Here is a 24433-nt window from a genome sequence, read left to right as displayed (position 1 = left end):
TTTATTTTTTTTTTTTTTTTTTACTTTTATCATCCCATAGGCGTTGATGACCAGAGGGTTTTACGCCTTTAAGCAAAAAATCAACAACAATTATATCATTCGTCCAATGCTAATTTGATGGATCTGAGAGTGTTGTTAGATTTTTTATTTATTTATCATTTTTATTGTGTAATATTAATAAAAGACAATGGAGAAAGAGTGAGGGCACTAACGACAGACACTCAGGGTTAGAATTATAAATGCAGTTTTAAGATTTTTTTTAAGCTACCACAATTAAGAGTAATAAATATTAACGTTTTACATATAGCAAACAAGAAGAAGGAAATAAAATGTAGATGAAGACAATAATACTAACAAAATTAAAAAATAAATTATAAAAGTTGATAAATTGATACAATAAAATATGATCAAATAATAATAACACAATTTATATACAAGATAAGGAATGTTACATTTAAATAAAAATTAAATAAATACACATTCTCACCTATATACAATATTTCCATTCAGCCTTAGGAACTCCGAACCAAGTTTTGGTTCCATCACCCTCACGTGGAAGAGAAAGCAGGATTCCAAGAGATCGCAGTGTTTCTCTATCAGCTGCGTCACTGGTATTGAAAGCTATGGAGACAGAGAGAGCGCTAGATTGCAGTTTCAAGGTATCACATTTTAAATTTTAATAAAACCCAATTTATTATTTAGCAATTATTATAATGATATCAGATATTCTTTCAGTTTTTTTTTTTGACATTGCAAAGAAAATAGAAAACCATTTTAAAATGCAACAAAACTCATGATATCGAATCATGCAGATATACCACTTTTGCTTCTTGCCAATGATATATATTACACTTCATTATAGAACAAAAATAATATAAATTAACCATAGTCTGCCTGTTCAGGGATGGTTCCTTCATATTTATAAGGTTGTCGTGAACTAGAGTTATTTGAGTACCTGCTGGACCTGTTTTTAATTCGTTTCAACTGATAATTTTTAATTTTTCTAATTCGATATAAAATGCTAATGAAGAGTTCAACCGGACTATTCTTGGAAAACACTATTCTCTGATGCGTTGATTAAAATGTTGGATCCCCTCTCCCAAGAGTAATTCTTATTGTCGTAAGATAAAGTAAAGATATTCCATCTTAGAATAAAGGTTAGGCTTGCAAAGTTTTAAACATCAGAATAAAGTAATTTTTTTTTTTTAATGCAAAGACTACTTTCCATAAAACATTAACCAATCATATGGTAAACAAGGTAGAATCAGTCTAAAAAATGTCGATTTATTCTATACCCGAATTATATATTATAATTATTAAATATTTTTATTTTATGGAATATAAAATTAAAAATTTGCATTGAAATCATAAAAGCTCCCAGCTATAGGCAATATCAGAGACCCTATAACCAGAAGATATTGCGATGTCAGATAAATCCTGACTGCACAATAACGATGAGGGAGGCAGTCAGAAAGTTTACGATTGGTCACTGCAACAGCCAATATAATCCTCACTACTTGTCACATGGCCAATAAAAAGCCCTGTTTTAGGGGCTCGTAAGTCTGTTTTATACTGGACTATCGTTTTGGAGCTGTCCGTCTCCTCTTTGGATCTTGTCATCGCTGCAGAATTTAGCCTCTGTATTCGAGTATTTAGTGGCTATCAGGTGCGACGTGGGTTTTTCGGATTTGCAAAAACACAATCAGATGCGATAAAACTTTCATTCATATAATATAGGAGTGAATAAAATAAATTTTTATAACGATTTATAATAAGAATAAAATTGTAAATTTATTTAATTTTTGGATTTGAAATTTATTTTTTAATGAATTGAATACTTTATTATTTTTTCGAATAAGGTAGAATTAGCCCTCTTTGATATTTATTTATTTTACCTGAACGATTGAACAACGCTTCGGGATTTTTGCCCGATTTTTTCTTAAAGAACTATATATGAATTTCCCAATAAATTTTAGGCGTTAATTAGAACTAATTTAAATACAATTTCCAATTAATACAGTTAGTTAACTATTATATATCAATTTACTAATTAAAAGAGTTTTTAAGATTACACTACAGATATCATTCAGGGATAACAGTTCACTGAAATAAAGAAGATGGATATAAATAATAGATATTAATTTTGAGAATCATAAAATTATAATAATAATAATTAATAACAGTCACATTAAAATATTATTTAACATTAAAATATAATAAGTTAACTTCACATTCAAGAAGAGTTTCATCTGCTAATCTTAGACAATGCAATTGAGAAGTACTTGTGACTAAAAAAAAAGTAAGAAAATATAAATATGAAAATATAAAAAATATGAGTTAACATATGTCCATCAAACAATTTAAGATAGGGAAAAAAATAAAAATAATTATTATTAAAATTTGGCTAAATCTCAAAAACGTTTCAAATTCAAAAAAATATTTTCTTAATTTTACCATTACTCATTGCTTTTCTTAAATTTAATGTTAAATTATTATATTTTAATGTAAGATAATATTTTAATGCTACTGTCATTTATTATTATTTTATATTCCTCAAAAGTAACATCTATTTTTTATGTACTTCTTCTTTATTTCAATGCACTGTAATCCCTGAATGTTATCTGTTGTAAGAGCTCAATAACACTATCAATTTGTAATTTTATATATAACAGCTAAACTAGCTGTGTAAACAGTCAATTATATTTAATTTGCTTGTAATTATTACCTAACATCTATTTGGAAATCCATATATCGTCTTTTAAAAAAACTGTCAATTGTGCATCATTTTTATTTTAGAGGAACAAAGAACAGGATCATAAACTAAAATTCTGAAACGTCGTTCGAATGTTTAAGTAAAATAAAGAAGTGATAAAAAGTGTTATTTCTTCCTGAAAACGAAAAATGTAAATAAATTACTAAGCAAAAACATACAACTTATAATTTATAATTAAATGAATTGAATACATTGTTAATGCATGAACGATGAGGGGTTTTTCTTTTCAACGTTTATAAAAAAAAAATAACAAAAAAAGGTTTGGCAAAAAAAAAAAAAATCATTGCAGAGTAATATCCTTCCCCGAAAACTCAATAAAATTGAGTTGAACAAAACCGTTGTGTAACTGCGGGGCAGGTTGGACTTAGATTGATGTAATAGCTGCTATGAGTGTTATCAATCATAGGCTGAGTCAGGCAGCTTCAGTCGGCAATCCATCACCCACCTCTCGACTGGATTAAAAATAAAAACGCCCTTGCAACAGTCACACCAGTCAAAGCTTCCAATTTGCGAGGTTTTTATGTTATTATTGTGTTTTTTGACGCTTTTATTTTGATAAAGGTTTAAAAAAAACACTGAGCCTATTTGCGAAATCATTCTTGATGACTAATCTGTCAGAACTTTTCCGAATCAATAAATGCTTTTTCGTGGGTCTCAGATTATTAACTTAGCTGAAAGTTAATGACTCGTTATGAGCTCATAGGAACTGCTAACTTCTCTCATTTCAAGGTTTGATATGTAGAAGTCACCAAGTCAGTCGTGAAGTAACTTACTACTATAATTTACTAGTAAAACCCAACTTAGCATGATTTGTTTTTGTATGATTCCTTAATTTTGTTCTTTGGTACACTTTAAAACAATGCATCAAAGATATGTATTTGTTTTGAAGACGATTATATTTTCTGACCTCATCTTTTTTCCAGTACCATGTCTATGGTATGCAATGAAAACCTCGTACTCTTAGGTTATCCTAACGGATTTTTAATGCTTTATTACATTTATCTTGACTCTTTATGGTACTTTATTTTAGATGAGCGGAACGATCCGGAATCAACAGCTTTTAACACAGTATGGACTATAAAAAATTCAACCCGAAATTTCATTCATCAGCAATAATCTCCAACGGGCCTCAATAAAAAACAAGGTATCAGTGTTATTTAATGATATATTAAGCTTGTTTTTAACCTTACAATACACCCTTAATTTTTTTTGTTTTCGTATTGTGAATTTCTTTTATTTTCTATTCCAATCCACTTTCGCATTTGCCTAATACCGCGGAAATAGCCATGTGTTTAAAACCTGTGATAGGACCAATGCAAACAATGCCTACTGAAAAGAAAAATGGTATATTTAATTTTTTTGTCAATAATTATGATCAACAGTATTAAAATAGAAAAAAATAGTAGTAGAGATAATAACTCGAGAGTATGAGGCAACACATTGAGAAGGTTTTCAAGGCAGGGTGCTCAAATGCCAATAATTTTTAAACGACTTCCGATTTTTTTCCAATTCAGCCCCTTACAACCACTTCACCCTAGTAAAAGAAATACATTGTAAATAATTAATAATTCCTAAATTAATGATTTATTGCAATATTATCCATCCAAATCTTTTGGTTCAAACCTTATCTACTTCTACCCATCCCTACAGCCCACCTAGAAGGTTGAAACGGCAATGGCCGAGAAGAAGAGACTTATTGTAAAATAAAATTGGACAATTGGAGTTCTGGCAATGTTCAGATTCTCCACTCAAGTTGAGTGTTTGCGGCTTTAGCGCACTTGCTCAGCCTCCTCTGGCACACTACCAGTGATGTGGCGAGAGGGATGCGCTGGGATCTTTTCAGCTCTGCTCTACCCCTCACACGTTAGATCGATTGTGTAAATATTGTATATAAGAGTGTAAATGTGTCTAGAGATTATATTATTTCCTCATTATGTTATTTTATTTATTTATTTTTCCATTATTTTATTCCATATATTATACACATAGTTTGGCTATGTTCATCTAGTTTATCCTTCTATTTGTATATATTTCAAGAGATTTTTTTTTTCATTTATTTATTTATTTTCATTCTTATTTTATTTTATTGTAATATGAATGTGATCATTCATCACTATAACCTATTGCCCACAACTGTGTGGCAGATTGTAATATCAATTAATAAATAAAAAGTATTTTAAACTAAAAAAAAATTGCATTATTACAGTTTGAAATATATCAAAGTTCTCTGTATCTGGTCGCTCAGAAATTACATGACATTACATATTTTACCAGGATGTAAACATTTACTTATCTAGCTAAATTAGAACTTTGAATGAATTAATATTATAAGATTATAGATATAATTTTCATAGATATATTTTCTATTTATAAATGAATAATAACTAAAAGTAGTATCCATGATAATTTTAGAAACTAATCGTTTGCTATATGACTGGATGAAAGATAACTAAAGAATCCCGGTTTTATCTCTAATAAAATTAAATCAACATAAACTCCTAGAAGGCCATTAGATAGAAATGTGCCATGCAAATGGGGCCATCAAAAATGTGCCATCGAAAATGGGGACGTCCGTAGCTCAGATGGTTGCGGGCGGTGCCGGTTCGAATCTGGCCTCAACTTTTTGGGTGTTAACTTTTTCACTAAGTGGTGGTCCCAAAAAATGTGAAACTTGACTCCTCTCCCAAAAAAAAAAACTTGGAAATCTGCATCACTATTTAATTTAATTATTTGTAATATAAATTTATTATTAATTTAACAGCTGAGAAATATATTCATATTCATACTAAAATGTAAGTCATCTTGTTGCAGATTATTTATGAGCTTTATTAACCTTTTTTCTATAATTTCGAAATTCATTAACAATAGAAATTACCTGTATTTCATTATTTATTCACATATAAATTTCCAACAAGAAAATATAAATAAAAGTCCAATCTCTCGTATATGTTTGGAACTGAATGCAGACTTGGATATATATATACGTGATAGGAATCACTGTTATTACCGTCCCCTGAAAGCTGCGACGGATTCCGAGAGCCGAAATAGACGCGTAGGCAGTAGTCGAAGTCCTCACATAAATCGAAGGCCGGGCAGTAAACGTCGCATACGTCCCGAGCAGTAAACGTCACGCGGACCGCCGTAAAGAAAGCTCCCTCCCCTTTATTATTGAAATATCCACTTGATATGTTAATAGCAGTTGTAAATAAGGACATTAGCCGCCAGGACAGGCACTAAACTTATCATTTTATCTCCTCGTCTACGTTTTTTCCCTTTTTGTAGACCGCCTTTGAGTTTTATATCCGCATCCATCTCCCCCATTAAAGTTATTTTTTGTTATATAGTGCGCCATTCATTGGACATCCTTTTACTGGAGGTCGTGAGAACGGGTCTTCAAATAGATCGTAAAGAGCGTCAGCCGCCGCTTGGAGAATTAATCCCACTAGGGTGTTTGACAGCCGTGTAAAACGATTTGAGACAGGTTCTCTGAGGTGAGACGTGTTCGTAAATCATTGGGCTTTATGTATCATTCGCTGATTGTTGATAGGTGATGTCCTATTGTTAAGTCAAATTTGTAGTTTATTCAACCTGAATAATTGATAGATGAATAAGGGATCTAGGAAGGAACAGATAGAAGCTATAATCGATTTTTTATCACCTTAATTAACTAAAATGACTTCTATACGAATCCATTTTCTATCCGACTCAGAGGTTTGGAGAGGATAGATAAAGGTCCTAATTCCTGCACTCAGTTATATAAAATAATCAATAAATTTAGTCTGATGAAATTTAGGTTAATTGTTTTCAATAATGAGCCTTCGAAAACACTAAGGGAAAAAAATAATATACTAAAACTCCCCTCCCCCTCCCCCGCTTCCTCCTCTTTCCCTATGGCTTTATTTCTAACCTTCAGAACCAATTTTTTTACATTTGTCATCTATATTAACATTCTAAAAAAAATAATAACCTAATCTAGACCATACGTATAATGGTCTAGATTAGGTTATTATTTTTTCATTCTGCCTCTTACTATAAGAAATATCATGAGCTTCAGAAGTAAGTCTTGACAATCAAACCCTCTCATGGGATGTTTACCGATTTATTTATTTATTAAATTCATTTTATTAATTACATAAAATGATTTTACTTTTTCAAATCTATCTATTAATCTTTTCTACATGCGCTCTTTATTGAAAAGATTTGTAAATTTTTATTTCTCATCTAATAAATTAGACAGGCTCACAGCGTGATGCCTCTTAAATAGATTTTTAATAATTATTTTATAACTGACAACAAATCAACATTTTACATTTTATTTAGACGAATATCATGGAACCTGCTAGTCCTACTACACCTACTATTTCGGATTTGATAGCTAATAGACATCAGTACGTCCTTCGGAGGAGTAGTGGTTTTCATGATATATGCCAAAATATTGAATTTTGGTTATTCCCATTATTTCGGGAAAAAATTTAGATTTTCGAAAACGGTATCTTGGGAACTATTGAACGTTAACAGCTCTATTAGGGCTCATATTTTAGCAAATTTACACTATTTTGAATGATGTTCTACTTGATATGATTTACTCTGGTGTTGTAAGAAGCTTTGAATGAAACATGTTTTGAAACAGCCGCTATTTTTTAATTCTCCCAACTAGGAGTGAAATAACTTCTTTTTTCCCCCTGGGCTCTTTGACTATTATATCATTCTATTCTTATGCAAATGAAAGTCATAACTGGGATTCATAAGGGGACTTCTTATGTGAAGAAGACGCTTATTAATGACAGCTAGCCTAGGACTGGAGCTGTGGATCTACATATGTCAGAGCCAGGCTAAAAAACTGCCACGTCTACGAAATTTCAGCGACAGCAGATTAAGAGGCAGATAGCTGACATTCCTCGAGCGGACAGCACACGGATGGAGGACTTCCTGGGCAAGATAAAGGACATCAAAGCGGCCGCCGCAGCTGTCCCAGCCACCTTATATTTCTTCTGGTCTCTTTGTTTTCTTTTTTTATACCTCTTTGTCTCAGCACACTTGTAAGGCCCCGCTCTCCTTTCAGGCTCCATTAACCATTCCTTCTTCTTCTTAGACCGCCCTTTGAAGAAGCTGCTCCAAAAAGAACGAAGGACGAAGCGTGCTCTTGTTCCGATCACCAGCGTTTCAAACGCTGGATAGGTTAGTCAAGCTTAATGCACTCTCAAAGGAAATGTTTTGAAGATTCTTCTAGATTCCAACTAGGATACTACCCAGATTCACAGAGTTTATCTCGATGGAAAGAATTTACAAGTTGAGCGTAATGCCGCCCATGTATTTTGATGTAACAAAAACATCAGTCCCATCAGAAAAAAGATCCGATGGGGATTAACAATGCTTTCGTCAATTTTTTTTTATCTTTTTCTTTTATTTTATTATATTCTTTTTATTTTCTGTTATTAAAACTTGTTAAACATTGAAAACAGCTCAAAATAAAATGTTTTTTTAAAAATCCTTTGAACAATATTTTGATTAAAATCTAAACCAGCATTAACTTAAAATGACATAAATTAGAATATAAAGGAAAAAAAAGTTTCAAAACTTCATAAATCATGAATCTATTTGAATACTCTTTAGTGTGGTATAACCTGTTAACATGTGATGTGGTCTAATCTATTTTAATATTTGGAATTCAGGTTTAATCAATTAATTTTTTAGTTTATAATTAAGAAATAGGATTTTGCATTGATTAGATGATGCCAAAATAAGTGAGACGTCTTTCAATATGGCTTAAATGGAATCTTACAGGTTCATCAAGATTTCTTTTTTTATTTCGAAAATGTAAATTACCTACTTACAGAACATAAATAAACATCCCCAAATGCATGAGATAGAGAGAAAGGATGCTACTTACTAACCTTTTTTTATTAAATGGTGTAAATTACTTTACTTAATTTAATACCCAACGTTTTATGTATGTTTGCTGTGATTAATTTTTCTTTTATAATATATTTCCGATAGCATAAAATAGCACGTTTACTTGACCGCACGTCTCAGATTTTGGATCGTTCCCAGACTTTCCAATAACATAAAAATAATAATGGGCAAACGAACCCGAAGGTTCGATGCCGATACCACCAAACGCTCTCTGCATACATCCTTCCAGTGATGCTCCTCCAAACCCAATTCCAATAAATCTGTTTTAACGCAATCCACCCATCTACTTTTCGGTCTACCTCTCGGACGTTTACCCGTTGTTTCAGTGATTATTAACATTTTAGGGATCCGCTCGTTACTAAGCCCTACAACCTTACAGCCCATCTTATACGTCGCAATGCTATAACTTGAATTATACTTACCGGGTGTAGGTCCCTTAATGGAGCGTTGTGTAATCTTCTAAATTCTCCCGTTAATTCATCCTTTTTCGGTCCGAATATTTTGCGTAATACTTTATTTTCGAAAACCTTAAGGCGCTGTTCATCCCTTTGTGTATGAGGCCACGTCTCATATCCATAAAGAACAAGATAATAGTTTGAGGATAATAGTTTTGTAAATTCTTATTTCTAAGTTTTTCGATAGAAGGCGCGAGCTAATCAGTTTCGAAATTGAAAAATAACAAGTTGGAAGATTATTGTTGACCGTGTGTATAGATGAATGGAATATGGTCCGGGTGCAATTATATATTATCTACTATTTGAGGTTTTTTTTACCGCACCCGAACCATATTCCATTCAAAAATAACAAGCATTTCCCGCCTTCAACCTAGCTTTTATTTCCTCATCAATTCCGTTTTTTCTAGTAACCGTAGAACCTATATACTTAAATCTATCTACCTGTTCAAACGTATATCCTCCTATATCTATATCACCGAAATTGCTCGTGTTTCTACTGCTAACCATGTATTTCGTTTTATCCGTATTTATTTCAAGACCTAGTTCCTTACTGGAGTTTATTAGCGTGGTTGTATTTAGTTCTACTGTTTCTTTGTCATCACCCAATAATACCAAATCATTTGCATACCCAAGCACCGGTATTTTACCACCCAAAGTTAAACCCTTTTCGGTATTCATCACTTTTAATTTCATATTCTAGTGATAGATTAAATAAGATAGGTGATAAAGAATCACCTTGTTTTAAACCCGACCGGACTTGGAATTTCTCAGAATAATGATTACCGATTCTACCTCACTAAACGTTTCGGTCATGCACATACGTACGCGATTTACTAACTATTCCCTGGTATAGGTATAAATAGGTATTCCCTGTTCAATAATCACCGACCTCTTTCCAGTAAGACCCCAACTATTTCACCTAGTAGAAATGTTTTTTTTATTTATTTATTTATGGATATTTACAACTTTATAAAAAAAAAACAAGTAAATTTGATCATAATGACATAATGATAATGATATGATACAGCATATAGAGAAACTATTCTGTAGTAGAACTCTAAAAACATTTTACAATGTAAGGTCACGAGGCCATCTTCTTTTCAGGCGCCTCGGAGGGTTGCCAGGGATGGAAGAGGAAGCATGGTTAGAAACTAGTGGGTTTGGGTGGTTAGGGATTTTATAATGGAAGGAATGATATCGGGTTCGGGCTAGATCGGTTATATAAGAAACATTTAGGTCTTTATGGATGGTTTTATTAGTAACAAAATAAGGAGCATTTTACCACGGATTTTGGATTGTCAGGATTGGATACGAAAGGAATTCGAACAGTGGAAATGTGCGCTCTGATTGAGTAATTTAAGCCAGTTTTGTTTATCCACCCTTATTCTTTCAATTTCTAACTAAGAAGTATCCCAGTATGAATTAATACCAGTTATTTTATTCCAGTTTTGGTATAGTTTTCTTAAGGTACCTATCTAGTAAAATTGTACAGTACATTGGCAATTAAATATATCTTATTATAAGACATCTTCACTGTTTATGGTGGAAAGGGTTCGTTACTACACTCATTCTTTGCTTTTTTAATCCTATACACAAGTGGTATAAATCACACATGAATAAAGTCCCTTTTACATAGGTTACACCGTGTACCGATCCGACGAGATAGGTGGCAGATTGAATAAGAGTCGGATCTATAAGAGGATAATGTGAAAGCAGACGTTGGAGATGAAATAGGAGGAGCGGATAATCAGCTGAGATATGGCGGCTTTGGCGGGGCTGATTTAGGGGCCCGCTTCTGTACTGTCGGCGAAGACACTAAATTCCCCGGGACCTTTACACCCCAAACAAATTGCACAGATTTATAAACGTCTCCTCTTGATAAATGCGGCAGGCTCCTTTCAACTGGTAATAGCCCCTCTCCTCCCCCCACGTGGTATCCTCCGACCTGAAAACATCTAGTCTGGGAGGGTTCCAACTCCTGTGGGACCTAGAGTAGATAGAAGGGCCAGTACTTCTTGGCCGATGGACTAACATATGTTTCAGAATGAGAAACTGTTTCATGTATTAACTACAAATATGGTAATCAGTATGATTTAATGATTATTCACTAGCTAAGTGATAAGATTTACTGTTAATAATAATAATAACAATAATATCGAAGGTTATGTTAATCAATTAAAGCAGGTGAACCATAAGTTACATAAAAAATAACTTGGGTATTAAGATGGATTTACAATATCAGACTCGAAACAGATTCATGTGGGACAAGGTGCTTTGCAGTTGGGGCGTTACTGCTACAACTTTTTGGGGGAGGAAGATAGAAAAATCTGAAACTTCCGGATTTTACTACTTAGCAGAGGTGTATTCTCTAACATTTTCCTGTTGCAACCATGCTGCTATCTATTGGTCCTCGAGTGACCTATTACTTTCTGGTACTGCCGAGAGCCCTACATCTACAACCTGGTGACAAGTGACTAAACCATTCAATCTGTATTCATCGCACGTTTATTTTTCTATAAATTCCTTGGACTCTTTTTGTTTTGTTATGTTAGGCGTTGTACTCCGTTGTGGACCATTACATCCCCAGAATGGGAATGTCAAGATTGATTTTTGGTGGCCACTGCGAAATTAATATTCACTAGCCCAGGTAAGAATCGAACCCACAACATTCAAGCTATCAGGTCCTCGATTTCACTCTTGTTATCACTATATGATGTATTGTAATATTAATAAATGTATTATTTTATAGGATCAAAACCAAAAAAAAAAAAAAAGAGATAAAAAGAGACTCTGATTCACTTAAGATAGTATCTTTCAGTCTGTGCCTGTGCCTATCCATCCTGGTTAGGTTTACAACCCAGTAATGTCACTGTTATATATGTCAAATCCCCAGGATATACCGCTCCTATTCGAACCTCATGTTCAGCGGACTCTGTAGCAATCGAAAGATTGTTGTATTTTTGTATGTATGTTTTTAGCTTTAAGTCTGTATGTATATATAAATATATATAATTACAAATCTTTCACTTACTAGTTCACTTTTGTTAGAAATTAATCCCCGCTAGTTTCAGAATACAAACTACAGCAGAATAACAAAAGTTTAGTAACTTAAAAAAATTCACAATTTGTTCTTAACCATTCATTCAATGCTTAATTGTTATAGTATCAATATTAAAAATACTAAGGATGATTTTATGGAGTTAGTGAGACTACAGATACAAAAAAACCCTATCGAATGCCCCCGCTAGTGAAAATTCTTGCAGCACCGATGTTTAATTTATGCGTTTCTCGTCATTCTACATTAAAAATATTATTTTTCTAAACTTTTTGGCTATCCAACGTAATTATATACACTATTAAAACCAGTATTTCCGTCGAAAACTGGAATTCACACTTTTCCAAGATCACAAAACTGTTCCTTACTATATATTTCATATATAGGGAAGTGAAAGTAAAATGTATTACATTTAATTAGAAATGGGCTCATTACTTCAAAGGAGACAGTTGATTTACCACATTCTACTACTTGATCAGAATTTTATACTTTTGTTTGGTTCTTAGAGGAAGACCATTATTAGTGGCAGCGGCAAGCGTAATCCTAGCGCACTACCCCACTGCTGCCGAACCCCGTATGCCAGAAATGGTGAAGAAGGGGGTATAAGAAAAAAAGGTACTTAGGGGAAGTTGTTATTTCTGAAATCTCTTTAGGTTATTCCATAGCTATTAGGTACAGGGTAATTACGGTTCTAAAATACCTCGGCCACACCTTTATTTATTTTTTTTATTATCCCCTCCCTTCTGGGAGTATCTGGCATACGGAGTGCGGCAGAAGGGCGGGGGGGAGTAGTGCGCTGGGGTTGGCGCAGGCGACGGCTGGTCCGTACCCGTACAGTTTAACAGCCTGATTCAGCCCTCGTGGTCACAGTCTGGGTCAGCAAACTCTTCTTCCGGTAGCTCACCGATGTCGGGCGATCAAGCCCTTCCCATTGAGAAATGAGTGGGACCCACCACCTCCTTCCATTCGTAAATGAACTCCCTGAAGAAGGGATAATCCCGGTCTTTTTCGACATCCTGGCTCGGTGTCCTTCCATGGCGGAGCAATCTACTACGATATGTTCAGCTGTTTAGGAATTCCGCACGTGGAGCACTAGAGGCCGATGTTGTTTTCAAAGCTCTGCATCTTTCCCCGGAACCTTCCGTATCCTGTTAAGATCTGTGAGACTCTAGTCTGGGAGGAGCCACTTAGCCTTCAATTTAGAAAGGACGGTAAAAGATAATTTTATTCCGCCCTTTTGGCTTGCTATCCACTGTCCAGTCCACTCCTCCTTTGGTTCCTCCCGCAGCATTTTCTTCCATATGTTTGAAGTCTCACCAATCCTCTCTCGGAGTTTCAACTCTCTAGCGCTTCTAGTCACAGTCTCTTTACTTCATATTTAAGGACATTCTTTCTGATGATATCGTTTCGGGACATCGCTCCGGCCAGCATCCCCACCGCCTCATGTGACACAGTTTATGTGTCTTCGTGAGCCTCAGTAGAGCCATTTTCTGTATGGTGGCCAGTCTCCTCTTCTGTGCCTACGTGACGTCTTGGCTCCACGAAAGGAGTGCGTACCTTAGAATACCCAAGATCTCACCTTTATATATGATCATCCTTCCAGGGTACTTGAGGCCCCAAAACACAGCTCCCATCCTGCTTTATCCATTAAGTGACAGGATAACTTGTCCTTTAGATACATCAAGTGAGAGGTAGCATCAAATCTTCTTCTTATCCTCGCACCAAGATATGTCACCTCCTCACCCAGTCTGACCCTCTTCCTTGGATATCCAAAGTAATTGGATGAGCCCTTCTCGTGTGGCCTCTTATGAGTGTGGCCTGAGTACACCCGGCCACATCTGTCTCTCAGCAAAGATCTAAGGCGCCATACATACTTCCATAGGATTATAGTCGCCTGTCTTACAGAATTAGGTTACCATCCTACGAGGATCGAAATTATATTACCTCAGGACTCGATTTCCTTCTGCACGACCGTAGGCGGGTACACTGCAGATAACCAACCTGTGAAGATTTAGCGTGAATATCCTTAAAGCTCACCATAGTTTTTGATCACCCAGTCATTCATCTCCTGTTCTATTCTAATCTTCGCCTGAATACATATTGTCCGAGGTCTTCAGATCCTTATGTACCACACCTTCCAAATTGATATAATATACTATTTTTTTTGGAAATTTTGTATAAAATGCTTAATTTTCTAGTTAATCGAATACTTGCAAAATGTTTAAAAAAATATAAGTTTATTTTTTCATTATGAAGGTAAACAGAAATTTGGATTTAACAGCCCACATTTCTATGTTTTTATTTTTTAAAAAATTTTCTGAACTTGAAACATTATTTTAGTGGCAAAAATCTACAAATGACTTTAAAAACAATGAAAAATGCGTCTTCTTCCTTTTTAAATTCACCACCATATAAATGTGCATTAATAATAATGTAACTGTTATGTAGCTCCAAGATATTATGTGATACACCATTTTGCTGTCTTTGTACATTTTGAGTCAACAGAACTAAAACTTTCTCACACGTTTTAACAGTTTCATAAGGTTTACAAAGATCAAAAAGTGGTAGATCCTTCTTCGATTTGTATTTCTTACTTCTATAAATAGATTCCTGCTGTTCTACTGGAAACAGGACGAAAAAATCAATCTCTTAAAATTCTGCTGAAATCCATCCTTATGGCGATTGTCTAACATGAATTTTTTTTTAAATAGATCTAAAAAAAATACACCCCAAATTCTACAAGCAGTTTATATAAATATCATTTTATATTTATAGAGAAGAAAAAGTAGACAGCATATATAATATTGAATATTATAATCAACTGATGTAAAATTTATCTTGAACATGGAAGCCTTTTGGGAATAAACGCATAAAATTAAATCGTAAAATCGAATAATGGTTTGAAAAAGAATAATGGGAATTATAATATTTACCGAAGAGATTGGTGTGAAAAGAAGATGGCGAGAAGGATAGCTCCTCAGACTAATAGGTAATTAACGGTAATTGGACTATTCCATTACAGCCTCACTCTCTTCCTCTAATTGCCCTCATCCGCAATTACTTGTCACCGCTTTACTTGCTGTTGGTTTTTTTTTTTTTACTCGGGTATACCCTTACCGATAACAGAACAATTGTTGTAGCCACAAATAAATGAATTCAATATTTCTGTTAATTTAAGACTTAGAATTTATAAGATGACTCAGAATTCATAGAGCCCTATATAACATTGTGGAACCTTCTTAAGTTTACAAGAAAAAGTTAAAAAGTTTGATAACTTTTTATTTAATGATAGATATTACAATCTGCCACACAGTTGTGGGCAATAGGTAATAGTGATGAATGTTCACATTCATACTAAAATAAAATAGAATTGTGTACGAAAAAAAATAATAAAATAACATAATGATAAAATAATATAGTCTCGAGTCACATTTACACTCTTATATACAATATTTACACAATCCAACTGAGGATCTCTGAGCCCACTCTACCCCCACGTGTGAGGTAGAGCAGAGCTCAAAAGATCCCAGCGCATCCCTCTCGCCGCATCACTGGTAGTGAGCCGTATCCAGAAACTAACAGCATTGGTTGTTATATTTTGTATTTCAAGCAATTTTAATTTTAAATGAATTTAACCTCTTGGAACTGGAACTCATAATCCTTATGTGTATTATTAGCTATAAAAATAGTAACGTTAGTAAGAGAGAAATATTTTATTTACCCATGCTTCCCAAATACATTATGCATATAAAAATTACATTGGAGATATGTAAATTACATATATTTGCATGATGCTAAAACAATTTTCTTTTCTTCTAAATTATGAACTAAAAATTTTTATTTTTCTGTTGCTATAAAAATTCGTATTTTAAAATTTCTCGAGATGGGAGGAATAACGAATATAAGTTTTATTCCTGCCAAGAATGCAACAGTTTAACAAATGATAACGAAGCAGTTCTATTAAGTGGAACTAACGATCAGTCGATTTTAGCGAAAAAGATGCTGTCTCGTCCCAAGTGTATTATGCCTATAGCACAAGAACCGAGAAGAAAAAAAGCAGTTATCTAACCTCAATTTAAGATTACTTTAATGAAAACTATATATAATTACTAGTCAAAACTGATGAGTCACCCTAGTATAGGTAGTGGGAATAAAAAATAGCGGCTGTTTCAAAACCTTAATAAAACATTGATTTTTCATTCGGAGCTCTATATTTTAAAAACTACCAAAAATACTAGAAAATCTAAAAGAAAATTATTTAAAGACGAGTAAATGTTTTGAAATATTACCTCTAATGGAGCTATTTACGTCCAATAGTTCTCGAGATATAGCATTTTAAAAAGCAAAATTTCATAAAAATGAAATGAAATATCAGTAGTTAGTTAATTTATTTTGAGATATCTATATCTCAGGAACTACGTAACGTACAGATTTCTATTAGCACTCAAATTAAAGCTAGTTTAATGCACTATAAAGTAGTTTATGACCTTTACCTTCGTAGGATTAGTAGTTTTCATGATATTTGCTAAAATAAATTGATTTATAGTTGTTCTGATAATAAGTTTGATTTATGAAAAACTTTATTTCAGAAACCATTGGACGTAAAGATATCTGTCTGCACTCAAACTAAAGGTAGTTAAATTTACTATAAAATAGTTAATAATGTTTACCTTTGTAGGACTTCGACTTTTCATTCTTTTGTTAGCCTAGCAAAAACCACCCACACACACACACCACTTTGTGATACTGGTTATTTGGATTTAGGGGACCTCAAAACGTTTATTTCCGTCGAAAAATCGAATTCAAAATTTTGCAGGATCACAATACTTTCCCTTACTGTATATTCCATTTATAAGTAAGTAAAAGTAAAAATAGTAACCTAGAAATGGATTGACTATTTAGTAAAATTTAATTTTAAAGCTGCCATGACACAATTTCAGAGAATAATTTAAACCAAATTATTTAGTTTTATGTTTGAGTAGATGTTTCTGTAAACGTAATTTTAATTAATTTCATATAGATAATTTCCTTTTTAGTATAGTATAAACTCCTCTAAATGTTACTAACTATAAATCTTTCATTTTGGAAGATTATTATTTGTGGATCATTTCTGTTGTTTGTAGGAAGATGGTTCGAGTGACGGTCAAGGAAGGTACAAAAATAGAAAAAATTATTTTTTAGGAGCGGATCTCTTCCAGGACTCAGCAGTGATGAGCCCTGCAGATTGAGGCGAAACGGAGGTTATTAATGAATAGTTTTTCTATTATTTGTGTATCATTATTAACACCCCTTCTGGATTATCTTCTTATAGCAATAAATCTCACAAGGGTAAAAAAGAGCAACTTTTTTAATAAAGTTTATAACAGTTACTCAGATAGAATTTTAACTAGATTTTATCATTACCTTTAGCACGACTTAAGTGACAGAAAAAATAAATAAATGTGATTAAAAACAGGAGTTGTTCCTTAATATATATTTTCTTAGGAACCATGGGTTGTATAGAATCCCAGTCGAAGTTAAGTTTTATCATTGAAACAGTTTCGATGGATTTAAAAATATTTTTTTAAATACATTTAAATTTCACATGACATAATTAACAATAGGTTTTCTAGATCGCTTTGAACAAGAATATCGTCACTTTAAATCTAAGACCTCCGACAACCTTTCAAATCCTAGCTTTGTACACTGTTTTTCAACCTAAGTATAAAGGAATAAACCTATTGTTGCAGCTAACTGTACAAAAAGGCGGCGGTACGGGATTTTGGCAAGGACACAAAAGAGTTAGTTAGGATTTGGCTCAGGTAATGGTTAGAGATAGGACACCTACCTCAAAAGAGGTACCGCACCTAACACATAATACGATGGGAATAATTCCTCAAGGCTTATCCTGGGATCATCTCTTAGCGGCGCCTGAAAGAAACGCCTTAGGTTCATAGAGTTCATCAGGGGGGCTGTACCCACGGGGGGGGGGGTTAAGATATCTTGTACAGTATTGAAGAAAAGATATTTAGTCCCTTGTTAAGCGAATAACTTTCAAAATATAAAATATTGAGATAATTTTGATTTTATGGTATATTTTATGAGTTTGTATTGACATTAAAAATCAGAATTCGCGTCCACACCGGTCAATTGAAAGTTTACAAGAAAACTCATTACATTTTCATTCCATGTTTAGTATCCAAGGAACTATCAACCACGAAATGTGTTTATTTATTTAAAAAAAAAAAAAGAAAGGATCTATTTAAATAATTAAGACAAAAAAATCTGTTTGTCGAAGCCTGTGCATGACAAAATAAAAAATTAAAATAAGTTATATGCTTTAAAAAAACAAGTGAGTAATTTAAAACAACATTTGATAATTATAATTGTAATTATGATATTATTATTAAAACAATAATATCAAACTGGTAACAACTTAAGGTATGGCATTGAGCAACAAAATATTTTATTTTAACTTCACCATATTTGTGACAAGTTCCCAAGAAGTGTAATGTATCTTCTTTTTCTTTGGAGTTTCATACTGAGTAGTTATCCATACTATCATGCACAATGGACATTATAAATCGAATGATTCCGCCCTACACTGAAAAATTAACCACATTGATATCAGATCTAAATTATCATTTAAATATGGTGTTTCTGATTCAAACGCTCGTAAGCCATACAAAGAAAAACTAGATCAGAGATATTTTTCGGATATCTTCATTAAAACGAAGTAATTTTGCTACAATGTGAGGCCTAATGAAGCTCCGTAATGTTGAGTACCAGAAATATATATTCTAAAAAAGCAGCATTTTTTTTTTTTTCACATACCCTTAAAACAGCATTTTGTGATTTGGTTTTGATAAATGTGACTGTGACTGGTATATGTATGAGCATCTTTAGGGCTATATAAAGGTGAATTCAACTACTCTCATTTTAAACACTAACATACGACTGAATGTAAGTAATAGCTTCATAATCTTTTTTCAACTTCTCTCAAGATGAAGTTTTCAACGAATTAAAAAATAATTTTATGATCTTTTTTATGCTGCTCTGGAATGATTAAATATATAATATTAATCACATTTCACTAATCTAATGTCAATTAAATCTGATAATCATTAAATTAATCATAATTAGCTTAGTCCTATTGTTAATAAAATATATAGTTAATAAGATTGTTGTGTTTAGGTAAGAACCAATATATTTACTGAACATATTACTATAATATAACATAAATCAGTAACACATCAACAAAAAAGAAAAATGTACATACAGTAGTGACGTAAATAATTCAAAATTATTATCGCGTACCAGGTTCGTCTGTTTCAATACACTTTTATTTTATCTTCTTCATAGATAAAATTTCGTCAGTCGCCAAGTATTTAAATATTTTTTCCGATTTTATCCAAAATCATTGTAGCATTTTTCTCTTGTGTCCCTTAGATACATTCATCGAAAATAAAGTCATCTCTCGAAACGTTTGACATCGAAAACTATTAGTCATAACGACTCCTGTTAGTCCTTAAACGATTAATTAAACAAAAAATTATAAGGATTCTTTTCAGGTCCCACCGAGATTTGAACTCGGATCGCTGGATTCAAAGGACCGCTAATGACTGCTTCAAAATGAAAAAATAAAATCTAGGAAAATAAAAGACGTTTTTTAATAAGACAAAGCTATGAGAATTTCCGCACAGGGTATCTTACTTATATTAAGTTGAAAAAAACTACATTATAAATAAAACATTAATTTTTTACAGAATCAATTTGAATAAAAATTATACTAATTTATAGTTACCAGAGCTATTATAACTAATGAAAAAGTATTTCTTCACTCCCTAGACTATTACAGTTTGAAATTTTACACATTTTTAAAAAACGTAATTAAAAAAAAAAAACATCTTTTGACTTCAAATCCAGGTATATGTGCCTCAAGTATCTTACCTTGTCTTGGTTTTTTTGATAAGTGTACGATTTGGTTTAATCATTAGATGGTGAGTACCCATTTTCATTGCTTAAGTATTTTCATTTTAATGATAAGTTGATATTTTTATAGTCAAGTTCTATCCACCTAGTGCGTATTAAAATTTAAGGAAAAATTGTTCGATATTAGTAATCACTTTCAATTATTACTCAATGATTCCTCGAAACAGGAAATAATTTTTCATGGTCGAGCCATTAATTGTTTGTTTAATTAACAACATTTTCTCCACAGAAATGAGTAAAATTAATTGTTTTTATGATAATTAGAGTTATTTAACACATTTATCCTTTAACATTCCATTTCCTTCGTATATTATTCCATCATGAAAAAAACATTCCAAACATAATAGAAATAGTTCAGTGGAAGTGTTATTTTTTGAAAACGGCAATATTTGCTTTTGCTGGAGAATAATTTTCAACAAAGACGATGAAAACAAAGGTAGCCAGGAGTACACAGAAGCGACGCCAACAGAATACCTCCAGTGTTTGTGTTGAGGACACGGCTGAGTCAGTATTTGCAGGACCACCGCTAGGTGTTGACTGAGCACTGCAAATAGATGCAGATTTGTTCCTGCACTAACTACTGCCGCTGGGAGTGTTTGCTTATTGGTGCCACTGTAGCCTACTGTCGTACTGTCTGTGTAACCCAATACCGACCCAACGGTCGTCCAATTTTCACCCAATTGGATCCCGATTGAGTTGGGTAGTATTTATGAATTTCCAAACTTTCGACTTACGTCACCAACTGGACTAAAATTATTTAAAAATGAGCAATATACTTCTTTTGAAAAATGGTTTTTCAAAATTTTAAATAAGTTCTATAATATATTTATAATTATTTTTCAAATACAACCAACAGTTCCAAGTCACCTATCGCCGAACGTTTCTAAAAAAAAGTTAAAAATATATCGATGTTTTGAATAAATATTGATGGATGTGCAAAGCCACGAATTGTTGATAAGTATTTAAAACAGAATTTCAAACATGTATTGAACATCTTCTAAAAGTTTTATTTTAACTATACATCAAGAAACTATACAAACATGTTTAACATTAAAATTATGTTATTATGAGTTCACAACGAAGGGTAAGTATAATAATAACAAAATCCTTAGCGAATCCGAAGGTTCGAATCCGATACCACCAATCGGTCTCTACTACATACATCCGTTCAGTGATGCCCATTCGAGCCCAAATCTACCAAATCAGTCTTGAAGCAATCCTCCCACCGATGCTTTGTTCTACACATCGGACATATACCCGTCTGTTCGGTGTTTATTTACATTTACGGATCCATTTGTTACTTACATGCATATCTTATTCGCCGCAATTATATTTATGTTAATTATATAATATGAATTATATTTATTACTGGTAGGTTCCTTAATTCGGCGTTTGTAGCCTCCTAAATAATCTGTTGACTCGTCCTTTTTAACTTGTAATATTTTATTTTTATAAAAATTAAGGTACTGGTCCTTCCCTTAGTATAAGAGCGCGAATTTCGCATCCTTAAAGTACAATAGAAAGGATAAATTTTGTAATTTTTTTTTTCTGGACAAAAGAGGCGATCTATTTCGAAATTGAAAATTGCAATTTTTCCAATTGAACCAACATTTCCTATATTTAACCTTACTTTTATTTACCCATCAATTTCATTTTTTCTAGTTACCACGGACCCTAAATACTTTAACCTCTCTATTGTATATAGTATAAAAGTTATACACTAACAACAAATTTTGCTTTTAGAAGAGGCAAAAAAAAAATCGTTATAACGATAAAGTTAAAATTACAAAAATGTTCACACATAATCTAAATCGTTCTTGCATAAACTGTTTAAAAAAAAAGTTCTAACAAAATATCAATCAAGAATTTTTCTAAATTAAAGTGCATAGTTATTTTGACACACTAATTATCAGTTTGTAAAATAATACCTTGAAATAGATGATGGTGCAACAAATTAAAATAATTAACATCCAGATTTAATTACCATACTTTACGTCGTCTCTTTTTTCTACTACTTGTGGTTTTATTAACTCATTTTAACAAAAACTTACACTTTGTTTCTGCAGACTTGCGATATAGGTTAAAAAAAAAAAAAAAATGGTTTCACTGACGTTTGAAAAATATAGAATAGTATCATAAAATGTTGCTATAATTAAAAATTTTTTAATGCAAGAATATGAATGCGATTTTCCCATAAAGATTAATTTTTCTTTTTTTAAAAAAGTGACAGCCTTTATTTATTGTCAACCTATCATCATTGAGATAGGTTTACTGCTGTTTGTACTAGATGGCGCTGCTGGTGCTAAGTTTATCATAAATAAAGGGCTACTTCTGTCTGATTGCTAATTTTTGTGGCTAATCAGAATCGGCTCAATATATTTTAAAAATAAGTGTTATTCAAATATACTCTTAAAGTTAATATTAAATATCTTAAACCTCAAACTTAAATATATCTGATGGCATCGAAAGCCCAGTTATAAAACTTTGAAGATATTCAGTTTTGAAGAAGTTCTAATAATTGCACAATCGTGTTTATTACTATGCTGATAGCGTATTTCAACTTTTTCACCTAAATTTTTTCTTCCAAGAGCCAATTTCTGATCTTTGGACTAAGAAACTATTAAAAAAAAATTGATTAAGCTAATGTTTTAAACATAAATAAGATTAGTTTTTAATGTGTTTAATAACGTGTAACAATATTCTTCATCTCACTAATACACTCATCATTAGTTTTACTTTTCTATTCTACGTCTTGACCTTTTAGTTTTCTTCACCTCAACAATTTTTTTTTTATTTATTTAATGTAATTTACAACTGTACAAAATAATACAATAAGTAAATATGTTGTATGTTTTATATACACTTGAAAATCTTGGGAAGGAACCACCCATCGGTGGTACTTCAAACATTAATTTAAATTAGAAAGTCCCGTGGCCATCTTCTTTTCAGACGCCTCGGAGGATTATCAGGGATTGTTAAGGATGAAAGGTTAAGAATTAATGGGTTAGGATGGTTAAGGAGTTTGGAATGAAAAGACGCATATCTGTTTTTGGCCAATTCTGCAACGAATGGGATGTTAAGGTCTTTGTGAATGAGTTTATTTGTAACGTAATAAGGAGCATCAAGGATTTTACGTAGGATTTTGGATAGTAAGGATTGGATGCGGGAGGAATTTGATGGTTTGGTGGAGCCCCAGAGCTCAATTCCATATGTCCAAATTGGTCTGATTATCGTAGTGTATACTAATTTTTTGTAGTGAATGGGAAGATTAGAGCGTTTGTGAAGTAAGTGTTGTAGCAATTGGAATCTACGAGCAGTTTTTTGTCGTTTCACTCTTGTGTGTGGAATCCAAGTAAGTCTTTTGTCAAAATGGAGTCCTAAGTATCGAATCTGTTCAGCAGGCGTTAGTGGAGTATTTAGAAAGGATACTGTAGGACAGGAGAGTAGAGGTTTACGACGGAGAGTAAAGGTGATCTGATGGGATTTGTCTGGATTTATTTTGATTCTCCAATTTTTAACACCAATCTTCAATAGATGTTATGTGTGTCTGTAGTGTTTGTCATGCATTAGTTGGGTCGTTGTTTACAGACAGTATACATGCGTCATCAGCGTATGTTGTTAGGACTGTTTTAGGGTAGGTTGGGATGTCAGCTGTATAAACCGTATACAGAATGGGGCCTAAGATACTACCTTGAGGAACACCGGTAGACTGAGAAAAGAAAGATGAGTAGGCTAGGTTATGATTTACTTTAAAGTTTCTATCAGTGAGGTAGGAGCGGATTATAAGGAAATGTGTAAGAGGTAGGAATTGACGAAGTTTATAGAGCAGACCTGGATACCAGACTCGATCAAAAGCTTCTTCAACATCGAGGAAGACTCCCGTGCAGTACATACCGCGCTCCAATGTGGAAGATATGACATAAACCACACGATGACTCTGTTGTATGGTAGAATGAGATGTTCTAAATCCAAACTGGTGGTCAGGAATAATAAGATATGAGTCAAGGATTGGATAGAGGGACCTCAACAATTTAAAAAAATAATACATACAACTTCCTACAAGGGAAAATCCAGTATTTTTATATTATCTTCTGCAGTTGCTATAAATTTATTTGATATTTATTATAGGAGGTTTTTCAGAGTTAAGTGTCCCTGAAGGTTAATTGAAACTTTAATTTTTCATTTCATTATAACTTTAGTTTACTGTAGGTAAAACATGTATATATAATTGTGAAAGGAATATGGTCCGGGTGCGGTAAAAAAAAA

General features: G+C 32.8%; 1 long non-coding RNA gene across 1 annotated transcript; it reads left to right on the top strand.

The window, feature by feature from the left end:
* Positions 1-3807: 3807 nt before the first annotated feature.
* Positions 3808-17430, top strand: LOC136796473 (uncharacterized). The gene is made up of 3 exons (XR_010844188.1): positions 3808-3917; positions 16786-16828; positions 17320-17430. It is a non-coding gene; the product is annotated as an uncharacterized lncRNA (long non-coding RNA).
* Positions 17431-24433: the final 7003 nt, after the last annotated feature.

The sequence above is a fragment of the Halyomorpha halys genome, unplaced genomic scaffold, assembly GCF_000696795.3.
Source record: "Halyomorpha halys isolate HHAL.00 unplaced genomic scaffold, Hhal_1.1 Scaffold432.1, whole genome shotgun sequence".
NCBI classification, from domain to species: Eukaryota; Metazoa; Arthropoda; class Insecta; order Hemiptera; family Pentatomidae; genus Halyomorpha; species Halyomorpha halys.
Note: the sequence above shows the minus strand (reverse complement) of the source record. Positions and strands in the feature narration are given on the sequence as shown.